Here is a 12,454-nt window from a genome sequence, read left to right as displayed (position 1 = left end):
GTTTAGACGCATATGGCTCGTAACACCTAGCTGTAGCCATTAAACCTAGATGTAGCCACACTACGAGCTCTATCCGTACTTAACACATTGTCAAAACATAAGAACATTCATGATACCTGTACTTGTGTAACTTTTAGTAAAGTTCAAAGTTCATCGATATGCAAATCATAACCACAAAACAGCTTCCTACCATCATCTCCTCTCTACATAGGTACCAATATTTCTCCAGTTTATCAGCCATTAGCGACTATCACATGTGCCAATCAAAGTCGCGCGTTTCGATTACGATTCGGACGTTAGGGTCGTATTCAACAGATGACCTGTCCGACTGTCGATGATCGATTGCTCTCGGCCCTTTGCGATTGTTCGCTTCACTCTGACGTTTAATTGCTCCTGGTTAATTGTCGTGGATAGGTGGAAAGGTTTGGCACCTTTATGTAAGCCGCTGGGGACTTTAATTTTCATGAAATATTGGTCGGTTGATGTGATTCAGTTTTTATAAATAGGTCATCGCTTAATATTCTGAGTACAATACATTTAACATTACCTAGAAATCCTATACTGGCAAGGATCGAATTAAGTAAAGCTAAGCGTGTCGAGAACATCGCATTACTTGTAACAACTACTGACACAATAGGTATTGTAAAATAAAATCACGAATGACACAAACAAAAGTGAAAAATCTGCTTAAATCTGTTTAACCCAATTACTCGAAAGCTACACGATAACAAAAGCCAAAACGCATCTATCTATTTAAATATATATTTCTCAAAAAAACGGCAGTTGGAGGAAAGCCAAGTCTGTTGTAATATAATAATAATAATAATAAGCCCCGCAGGGCATCTGAGGCGGATGACGGGGAGTAGCGACCCCGCGGGGCTATATATCCGAGTGCTCCAGGGAGAGTATACTGTCCCCCACCTCCGGCTTGCCGGAGTGAAGCATGACGGGGGATAGGTCTCCCGCCTCTTGGCTTGCCTTCATCGGCCGGTCAGAGTGGAGTCGCTAGAGCAAGGTTAGTCCTGCTCGGAGGGTAGGTGCCTCGTGGTAAGTGGCGAGTGGGCCGGTGATGCTGGACCCACAGGGAGCGCGTGATCTGCGTTTAAAGTCCGCCGAGGTATCCTCACCCTTCTCAGCCGCTCATGTCCCTGTTGCCCTCTTGTTGCTTTTCAGTGACTGATTCCCGGGGGCCCAGTAAGTGAGTTGGCGAGTCTCCACCTGCCATTTTAACATGTATTTAATACATTGTCATCGGCAGGTGCCATAGTTCCCGTAGTTTCCCCATTCCTAGTCCATTAGCATCCCATCACAATAGCCTAAGTAGTTTTCATCCATAGTTAGCAATAGTTTAGCACAGAACCGGGGATTGTCCTTGGGTACATTTCTATAGTGTATACAGGGATAATCGTCGGTTTTGTGTTACCATTTCATTAAAGTTGTCTCAAAAGGGCTTCAGCGTGTTGGCTTCGGCCCCACGTTCGCCTTCCAAAAATCCGGGACTCTGTAGTCCCGTGGTCGGTTAGAGACATACAAATAATAATAATAAAACATTTATTTTCAGATAACACAGATCCACATTGTTAGTAGTTAATAACTTATAAACTAATGTTAGTTAACAAAATTAAAAATACATAAAAGCTAAATAAAAATCCTTACTCTACTCGCCCCCTGCCAGACCCATGGCTCGAGGTATCAATATTCATGTGAACATTAATACATCGACCCAAGTACGGGCAGTCCAACCTACTGGCTATCATACTCAAAACGCTGTTACGACTAGCCCGCACTCTGCTCAGCATTGACGCGCACCGCTTGCGCAGAGTAGCGTAGAAGCAATCGATGCGCGCCTCCGCGAACATACGTGACGCACTGCAGTGCCGGGGCAGCCGCAACATCGTTCTGAGAGCATTATTGTATTGTACCCGTAGGGCACTGTACGTCTTTTGAGTATAGACTGCCCACAGACTGCAGGTGTAAAAAGATGTACAAAAGGCTCTAAAGAGAGTTATTTTAACTTCCCTTGTACATCGTGCAAATCTGCGAGCAATCATGTTTGCTCTCACGGACAGTGCCCTACGTTCACGTTCAATATCCATGTCGTCCTTAAGGTCCTCGGTAATAAGGTGACCCAGATATTTGAATTCACGCACTCTAGCCAACTGAACTCCATTCAGCCTTATAGGGGGCACGCTAGATGGACACCTGTTACCCGCCTTAAAGACAACAAACTCACTTTTTTTCACATTATATTTCAAGCCGTGACCATCAGCATACGCTTCACAAATTTCGATAAGTTTCCTCGTACCACAAACCGAGGCGCTCAGCAGCACCATATCGTCGGCATAGCTAAGATTATTAACACAAACTCCATCTATGTGACAACCGATGTGGCTGCTGCTGAGCTCCTCGATAAGGGCATTAATATACAAATTAAAAAGACGCGGTGAGCTTAGACCACCCTGTCTTACGCCACATTCCAATTTATACGGATCTGAAAACGTATCCGCCCAGCGTACATTATTAGTCTGATTGCTGTACCAATATTTTAAAATATTAAGAAGCTCAGGCTGTACTCCTACTTCCTGTAACTTTCTCCACAAAATGTCATAACACACTAAGTCGAAAGCTTTGCTCAAATCGAGGAAACAGGCATACACAGGTGTGCCCCTGTGGGTATAGTACCTGACAGTATGCTTCATGCACAATATGGCACTTTCCGTTGACAGCTGCGGTCGAAATCCAAATTGATTGTCATGTAGAACTATAGATTCAGCCAATTGTGCATCCAGCACACTGTCAAGAACCTTAGCTACTACAGTCGCTAATGATATTGGCCTATAATTGGTTTTGTCGGAGACGTCTCCCGTTCTGTTTTTGACAATGGGCACTACAATTGTTCTCATTAACGGCTCCGGCAAATAAGAGTGGCTTATACATAAATTGTAAAACATAGCCGGTACTCGTCTAATATGAGGTCCAGCATGTTCTAGATGCTCAATACTAAGACCATCATGGCCAGGGGATTTTCCTCTTCTCATTTGACGAATAGCTCGTTCCACAACTTTAGCTGAGATCTTTAGGTTCAACCCCCCACCCTGGGACTCAGTATTGAGCATCGATACAGACGGACCTACTGGCGATTTAACAAAAAAGTGTTCTTTAAATAAATTAGCTATGTTCCTAGGGTCTGAGTGACCCTCAATACTCACGGGAAGGCCAGGCTTATAGTTCAATTTTCTAGTTTCTTTCCAAAAACTAGAGAAATTCTTATTCTTACTTAGCGTCGCTAACTTATTCATTTTTATTTGTTCTTCATGATCTTGACACCACTTTAAGCGCGATTTAAAAATCTTTCTACTTTCATACATCGCGTCATACACTGGTCCCGATTTCGGCTTCCCGTAATCGACCCAGTTCTGGAACATTAGCTTGGCCGACCCGTGAGCTTCACCCACATGTCTGTTCCACCCTACTACACACTTACGTCTGTGCTGCCTATTTCCCCGACATGTAGCTTTTGCAGATTCACGGAGGGCGGTCACTATGTTACAGTACATTTTGTCCAGTACATACATATGATCTTGGTTACAACATTTCTTGTCTCCACACCTAATAAACTCCTGAGGAAAATCAATTAGCCTCAATTGTTCATGACAATATTTCCTATATTCTTGTATTTGATTCCCATTTCTAATGCCCCATTTTACTCCGAGATTAACATCATTTTTATTTAAATCATATAAATTAGATATAGGATTAATAACGTTCAATTTACACTCAAGGAGTAGAGGAAAGTGATCAGACCACAGCGTGTCATGCATTATACGAACGTCTACGACAGCATTAAATGCAGACTTAGTGACTAAGCAATGGTCCAACCAGCTTGACGTTCCATGAGCTTCACTTATAAAAGTGTAAGAACCTGAATCCACACCCAATTTGTCCACATCTACACAAATCAATTCACGTTCGGTGCAAAAATAGTTCAACTCACTGAAAAATAGACCATTTGGGTGCGAATTAAAGTCACCTAGAACAAACACAGATTCAACATTCTCAATGTCTACAATCGCACTTACCAGTCCCAAGCACTCTGTAAATTCAACCATATTTTCAGCCCTTTCGGTAGGCATGTAAACGCTCATAACTATTATAGTCCTATTATTACATATAAGTTTGATAGCACATACCCTTGGGTTATCGGTTTTTATCACTGACACATCACTGAAAACACTTTTCCGCCACAAAATTGCTACTCCTCCAAATGGCCTACCGACCAGTATTCCCGCTGAGGTATCTATTGCAGATGTTCCAGTGCTGCCGAATTCTATATCTATATTGCCTAAGTACGAGATCTCCTCAGGCAATAGCCATGTTTCCTGTAAGGCTATAATATCACAGCTTTTGCATAGATCCTTAATACTTTCGCTTGATCGCTTGACATTTTTGCAGTTGAAACTAACCATTTTATAAGTATTATAACTATCCATTAGTTGGCTGTTTCCGTTCATTATCCACCGTAATGGTAGGCTTAAAACTTACAAAACGCCGGAATAAAATACCTTGCGGCCACAGTTTATCCGTCAGAAATTCTTGCAATTTATATTTAGGAACAAGCACCTTGTATGCATTATATTCCGTGTCGCTCCTTATATTTATTTTATGCAAAGAAACTGTCACCTGTGTCTTCTGTCGAATATACTTAATAATATCATTTTCAGTAGTATCTTTGTGAACATGGCTGATAAATAAGGGCACTTTTAAATCTGCCACTTTAAAAGGCCCGTCAGTATCACTAGACGTACCGAACACACTCGTTAATCGCTTCTTATACTTCGATTTACGACTTTCCACCGTTATCCATTGCCCATCATTATTATGCTGACTGTTACAATGCGAAAATAACACCTCCGACATCGTTGTATCATGTTGTTTACTAAACGTAACCAACTTGTCGGCGCACTGTCCCGCTATTTCGCGTGACGTCACATCAGCTGATAACGTTGCATTCATCTGGGTCCCGCTCACTTGTGAGGTTGTGGCATTGTTTATTATATCACTACTATTGCACTCCGGGCGACTGGAGATTCCATCACAAATAATTGTTGGCGATCCCTGACTTGATAATTGGGATATTCTGGATTCAGATTCGTTATTAATGTACCCACCACTTTTAGAAATTATGTTGGTGTCATTATACAACGGTACCGATTCAATTGTATGCAGTTTTTCCCTGAGCCCTTTTAAATCCTGTTGACTTGCATAATCACTTTTGATATGTTTGACCTCTGCTTGCAATAAGGTTATGTCTTTGAGCAGTTTCGTCACATCTAGATGATCAAATGTGATTGGAGGTAGTTTGTTCAGGTCTCGGGCTACAAAGACTGGTATTTTATCAGGATCCGTGCTCTTCAGAAGGGCCACTATATCTTCTAGATCACGATTTTCCTTTCCTTTGTTCTTCCTTGTGATCTTTTTTCTATCCGTCGGCACACAGTCAAACAATAACGACTTTGACTTTTTAATTTCCTCCGGCGAAAACGCAGATACACAGATTCTCGTTAAACTATCCTCATCTATCACTGAGATCTTATTACTTATGTATGTTAACATTTCATCTATCACGATGTTACAGCTATTACATTTTATAGTGTCCGTCATTATAACGATCACTCGATATCGTTGTGGCGTCGCGACACGATTATAAATAAACACAACGATAGCACTCATTTGTAATTATTTTAAAGATTTCATGGGATGTATTATATGGTGAAATTCTATTTTGTTGACACATTTACATTTCAAATATATAAATAATGTAACTTTTGAGAAATTAGAGGCAGATATATTTTTAATCAATGACTTAGAGGCAATATAAAGTCTATTCAATTTGAAATAAAATTGACAATGCAGATATTCCTCAACATACGTCGTAGCAGAACTCGAAGTATATCTCTATTTCAATCATATAATAGTGTAGGTATTATCCCACTAACACGCAATCTTGAATGGGAGTCCCGTATAATCCGCATAAAGCCCATTTTAGTTCTGTGCCCGGTCCGATCATTGTCAAAGCGATCGCTATCCGATTGTGATTCGATGAGATATCCGTAATCTGCTGTCCGTCACTCGGGGTATGCTTGTGGATATTCAAAGCTAGTCGGTAAATACCTTCGTTGTCTATAGCTACGTATGCAAAATCAGAATATTGATATCTTTCTTTGTGATTTTGTAATTTCAAGTGTGTTTTAATATATTTTTTGAAGCTCCTAGTTGGCTTTTCTAGGAATACCATTTCATCTCGTCATTAAAACACCGTTCAATTGTAGTTGTACAAAAAAATAGGGCCACAAAAACGAAAACCTCTTTATTTTCTTTCATATAATAAAAAATATAGAATCTCAGCGGAAAGTTTCAGATCGGTCCTGCCTTAATTCAGTCACCGAGCTTTAAGTCGATTTATTAGAAATATGAGATTGTACAACAAAAGGATTATCGGGACATTGATATTTCCCTAAGGCTTGTCTGGTTGTTAGGCGACGCTCATTGGTAGACAAGGAATAAATGCCGAATCAATAGTGATAAATACAACGTGTAATAAGTCCTAGGAAGATTTCCAGTTAAGACTTTCATAAGAAAGTTAATTAGATATGAAGTTTTATGGATGTAAGCTGTATGGATGTCATGAGCGTTTATGATTCTAGGAGTAAATTATAATTCAGTTTTACTTACATTCGTAAATGTAGTCGGCGTTGAATAAGTTGCCATGATGAAAATCTATGCCATGTAACTGTATGACAGATTAAAGGCATTAACTAGGGCACTCCTGGTTAATTGCTAACTTACTTAACTTAAGACAAGTACTAACGAGACCGATAGGTAATTAGAATGTTGCTGGTTTATTAAATCGTATATTTAGATATACTTATAAAAAGAAGTGTGAGCAACATAAGCTCAAACGGAAAATATTTACTCTAATTTTTATTTCTTTGCGACATACTTAAGATTTAGGTCAATTACGGGCGGTCAACAAGACGGTGCATTGAGGTTAACCCATTTGCGGCGCGGGTCCGGCCCGGTCGCCGGCCGTCGTAACGGACTGACCGACACAGTTCGCGTCACACGAGACCGGTGACGCTATTGGAGTTAGCCTCGATTACTCAATTGAAGATGGAGATCTTATATCATAACATAATAGGTACAATGTGGTGTTTAAAGTTTGAAGGATGGGTTTCTGACGTGCGAATAATAAAAAGTTGTATATTTTGAGCAATTTTTCAATGTGCAATTAAGAAAACGACAGTAATGAAATCTTCTAATTGTCATTTCAGCAATGCTATCATATCCTAAGTTCACACATATCATGCTAAAGATTCATAAACTTTCTTAACAACATTTCTCGTCAAACACGTAGTAATTATTCGTTCAACTTCTAACCGCTGTGATCAACTCCTACGCGACTCCCGGCGTTTGTTCCACAATTCCATTTAAATACGCCAACATTTGATTGCGTTAACAGGATCGGCGTGCCGTCCAACCGGATTACAGCTTTTACGTGGCTCTGACTACGCTTGTGTACACACGGCAGACGAAGGGTTATTATATTGTAGGAAGAAATATAAATGGGTTTGGTATTTACATCGATATATTTACACAATATTTACAAGATAAATTGAGACAATAAAAATATACATTTTCTTCCTACCAAAGAGAAAAAACCGACTGCCGACTGGTTTGACAAGTCTTCATTTTTACGAACGTAGCTGCCAAACCAGCCGGCCAGTACCAATAAGTGGCGAAAGAGGTAGGTCACCACATCACCCCCCCCCAGAGACCTTCAAGGGCGATAATAAGCTGGGAAGTGGACGCGACGTCCTGACCGCGTCGTTCTGATGACGCCATCGTCAGCCGAAGGTAAGCCTCGGTTATCCGCGTCAGGTGAGTAGTGATGAGTGTTATTGTCGAGTGGTGACTGTGGTGAGTTATGTGCGATAGTGTTGTGTGGTGAGCGTGCTGTGGTGTCAGGGTCACGCAGTATGAAGGCCGGCTTGATGCGGTCTATCGATACTGTGACCTGTTTACCGTTCACCAGTAGTTTGAACACCTTGTCACCTCGTTCGAGCACCTTGTGAGGTCCAGAGTATGCCGGTTTCAGACCACCACCAGCAGTGCAGTCCCTAAGGAACACGTGCGTGGCTGTAGCCAGCTCCTTGAAGACAAATGTCTTGAAGCGGCTGTTGTGTCTGACTGCTGGTGCTGGCTGCAAACTCCGGACAATACTCCGAAGCCTAGAAAGGTAATCGGTCATGTCGACCGTTTCCTCGACCTGCGGGTCGAAGAACTCGCCTGGAAGGCGCAGTGGCTGGCCGAACACTAACTCGGCAGCGGAAGCCTGTACGTCTTCCTTGAAGGCACTGCGCACTCCTAACAGCACAAGTGGAAGAGATTCCACCCAACTGCTGCCTGCGTGGCAGGTGATTGCAGCCTTCAGTTGACGGTGGAATCGCTCCACCAGTCCGTTGCAGGCTGGATGGTAGGCAGTGGTCCTACGATGCTGAAAGCCAGCAATGCCGGATAGGCACTTAAAGAGGGCCGATTCGAACTGCCTACCTCTATCGGTAACGATATCCGATGGGCAGCCGAATCGGGCAATCCATCCACCCAGTAAGGCCTTTGCCACGGTTTCTGCAGTGATGTCTGCCAGGGGTATTGCCTCAGGCCATCGCGTAAAGCGATCGACGGCGGTGAGACAATACCGGAAACCTTGACACAGCGGCAAAGGTCCTATGAGGTCAATGTGGATGAAGGCAAATCTCGCCTGGGGCAACTTAAAGGTCTGCAGTGGTGCAGAGACGTGCCGTGTGGTTTTAGAGCGCTGGCAAGCCAGACAACTCTGAGCCCAGTTACGACAGTCCTTCCTAACCCCAGGCCACACATAGCGGGCTGCAATCAGCCTGGCAGACGCCTTAGTACCAGGGTGACTCAAGGAGTGCAGGCTGAGAAAAATTGACCTGCGCAGCTCCTTGGGTACAAAAGGTCTAGGCGTGCCGCTGCTGAGGTCGCAGTACAGCTGCTGTTGTGAACCTGGGACGCTAACCAACTGCAGACGCAGTGAGTTGTCCCCGGCGAGCAGCTGCTGCAGCTCCTGGTCATCTTCTTGTGCTGCAGCGATCCTCTCGACGGGCACAGGCTGAGTAATCTCCTCAACCCGCGAAAGGGTATCCGCCACGACATTATCCTTCCCGGAGATGTGCCTGATGTCAGTAGTGAACTGAGCAATCAGGTCCAGGTGACGGAACTGTCGTGGGGAACAGTTTTCTTTACGAGAGGTGAAGGCGAATGTGAGAGGTTTGTGGTCCGTGTAGATCACGAAGTCACGAGCCTCCAGCATATGCCTGAAGTACTTCACGCTCTCGTAAATAGCGAGCAGTTCACGGTCGTAAGGAGAGTACTTAACCTGCGCGTCGCTCAGCTTCCTGGAAAAGAATGCCAGAGGCTCCCATGCTCCTCCGGTACGCTGCTGTAGAACTGCACCTATAGCCTTGTCAGACGCATCCGTGACCAGCGCCATCTTGGCGGTGCAGTCAGGATGCGCCAACAGTGCTGCTCGACACAGACTGTCCTTGCAGCCCTGGAACGCCTCACGTTGGTCCGCTGTGAAATTGACAGGGTGCGAACCCTTCACGGAGTCGGAGAGCAGGCTGTTGAGAGGTGCTTGACAGGCGGCGGCATTCGGGATGAACCTGCGGTAGAAATTTAGCATCCCGAGGAATCTGCGCAGCTCCCTGACCGTTTTTGGCTCAGGAAAATTCTGGACAGCCTCAACTTCGGCAGGCAACGGTCTCGTCCCTTTGGAAGAGATGTGATACCCTAAAAAATTAACCTCCGACGCACCAAAGACGCACTTAGCACTGTTGATGACCATACCATACTCTCGCAGTCTGGTGAACAGCTGACGCAGGTGCAGCTCGTGCGTCTTTTGGTCTTTCGAGAACACCAAAAAATCGTCAAGATATGCGTATGTAAAGTCCAAACCCCTGAGCATCTCATCCACGAAGCGCTGAAACGTCTGTGCGGCATTTCGAAGCCCGAACGTCATGAACGGAAATTCGAAAAGCCCGAACGGAGTCGTGATCGCAGTCTTCGGGATGTCATCCGGATGCACTGGAATCTGGTTATAAGCCTTAACTAGGTCAATCTGCGAGAAGATGGTACAGCCAGACAAGCTGTGCGCGAAGTCCTGGATGTGCCGGATAGGGTATTGATCCGGGACAGTGCGTGCGTTCAGCATCCTGTAGTCGCCACAAGGGCGCCATCTATTGCCCTTTTTAGGAACGAGGTGAAGAGGCGACGACCACGGTGACTCGGATAAACGGCAGATACCGGACCGCAACATGTCATCAAACTCGGCCTTCGCAATTTTTAATTTGTCCGGTGCTAATCTGCGTGGGGATGAAGATACTGGTGGCCCTGGCGTAGTACGAATGTGGTGTACTGTATTGTGTTTGGATGTGTCGTGTATGCCGCGAGGTCGAGTGATGTCGGGATATTCCCGCAGTATGTGTGTAAACGCGGAATCACCGAGACTCACCCTCACCGAAGACACATCATCAGAGCGGCGGACAGGCGACGCCGGGGTGGAGAGCGTAGTATGGTTGTCGATGAGGCGTTGGTTCCTGCAATCGACAACCAAATTATAATAAGACAAAAAATCCACACCTATTATCGCCCTTGTAACGTCTGCAACAATAAATCGCCAGGCGAAGTCGCGGCGCAACCCTAGGTTTAATGTTAAGCTCACAAAACCGTAAGTGTTTATCACAGTGCCGTTTGCTGCACGCAGTTCATACTCTGTTTTTCCTAATCGTCGCGGAATCGCCGACCGGGGGTATACACTGAGGTCGCTGCCGGTGTCAACCAAAAACTGTATCTTCAACCTTTGGTCGGTGACGAAGAGGCGACCAGCGCTCGGACAATCATCGGCCGCCATCACAGATTGCCCCGCGCATTTCCCGACGTTGTGTAGTCGCACGGTTTAATACACTTCTTAGCGTTATCACCGAACCGCTGGTGGTACCAGCACTGCGATCTTCTGGAGCTGGACCGGTGACGTGAGCGACTACGGGAACGGCTTCTGTTGCGGGATAACCTCTCGAGCTTGAGCGCCATCTTCTGCATCTGCCGGTTTAGCGCGGCGATCTCGGCGTGCAGACCGCTGGTGGACGACGACGGTGCAGTGGCGACGGCAGCTGTTGATGCCACCTGCGCGGGACCGGTGATGACGTGGATACGGTCCGCTAACTCGGCCAGCTCGGCCAAGTCCAGCTTGGATTGCGACGCCACTATGGTCTGCGTACCTGCTGGCAGACGGCTCGTCCACATCGTCCGCAGAAACTCCTCGGGAACACCTGGACCGGCGAGGTTGAGGAGGTGCCGGTAAAACTGCGACGGCTTCCGGTCGCCGAGCTCCTCGTGCATGAGAAGCTGCTTCACCTTCTCCTCGCGTGAAGCTGACTGCCTCTTGATGAGCTCGGCCTTGAGCTTTTCATACTTATCGCTGGCGGGCGGGTTGGCGATTATGTCTTCGACGACGTCGGCGTATTTCGGGTCGAGGTGACCCGTGACGTAGAAGTATTTCGTCTCGTCGGTTTTGATGTTCGCCAGCGCGAATTGCGCGTCCATCTGCGCGAACCAAAGCGCCGGCTTCTCAGGGTAAAACGGTGGAACTCGCACGCCCACGCGGCATGCCTCCGCAGCGTCGATGCCGACTTTGCTAGTCTCAGCACCGTCAACGTCGGCTTTGCTGATCGACATTGTTGTCGTGCTCAGACTGGGTCACCAAATGTAGGAAGAAATATAAATGGGTTTGGTATTTACATCGATATATTCACATAATATTTACAAGATAAATTGAGACAGTAAAAATATACATTTTCTTCCTACCAAAGAGAAAAACCAACTGCCGACTGGTTTGACAAGTCTTCATTTTTACTAACGTAGCTGCCAAACCAGCCGGCCAGTACCAATAAGTGGCGAAAGAGGTAGGTCACCACAATATAATAGTTGTCACTTGTCAGTTGTGCGACCGATTGCGACGCTGATGAAGATAAGTGGATCAATCAACTTGATGTATGAACTGAGTTAATAAGTTTTATGTTTAATCATTTATTTAATCTAGCGAAGACCTGTTGCGGGGTTAATTAAAAGTCGTTTAACTTTAATACACTCGAGGTTTGGGAAATTAATTAAAAAGTTCAAAACTTAATTTGATTAATGTTTTTTGGAATTCAATTTGCTGGTTGCAGTCGCTAGTTATAAGAGTGTGGAAGTTTATCTATGCTAGTATTGATTGGCGTTGGGCGGCCACCGGACTGTGGTCAGACATGCCGGAGGCTTGAAAAATTTCCCAGCATTTCGTTCCCAAACGAATGTCAATCCCATTGTGAAATAGGAT

General features: G+C 45.0%; 1 protein-coding gene across 4 annotated transcripts in view; it reads left to right on the top strand.

Annotated features, from left to right (window-relative positions):
* LOC124636137 (apoptosis-stimulating of p53 protein 1) overlaps nt 1-12,454 on the top strand; it is a 243,615-nt gene that overhangs the window by 93,647 nt on the left and 137,514 nt on the right. The window lies entirely within an intron of this gene.

This window comes from Helicoverpa zea, chromosome 14 (genome assembly GCF_022581195.2).
Source record: "Helicoverpa zea isolate HzStark_Cry1AcR chromosome 14, ilHelZeax1.1, whole genome shotgun sequence".
Taxonomy (NCBI): Eukaryota; Metazoa; Arthropoda; class Insecta; order Lepidoptera; family Noctuidae; genus Helicoverpa; species Helicoverpa zea.
The sequence above is the reverse complement of the archived record's forward strand: the minus strand, read 5'-3'. Positions and strand labels throughout refer to the sequence as shown.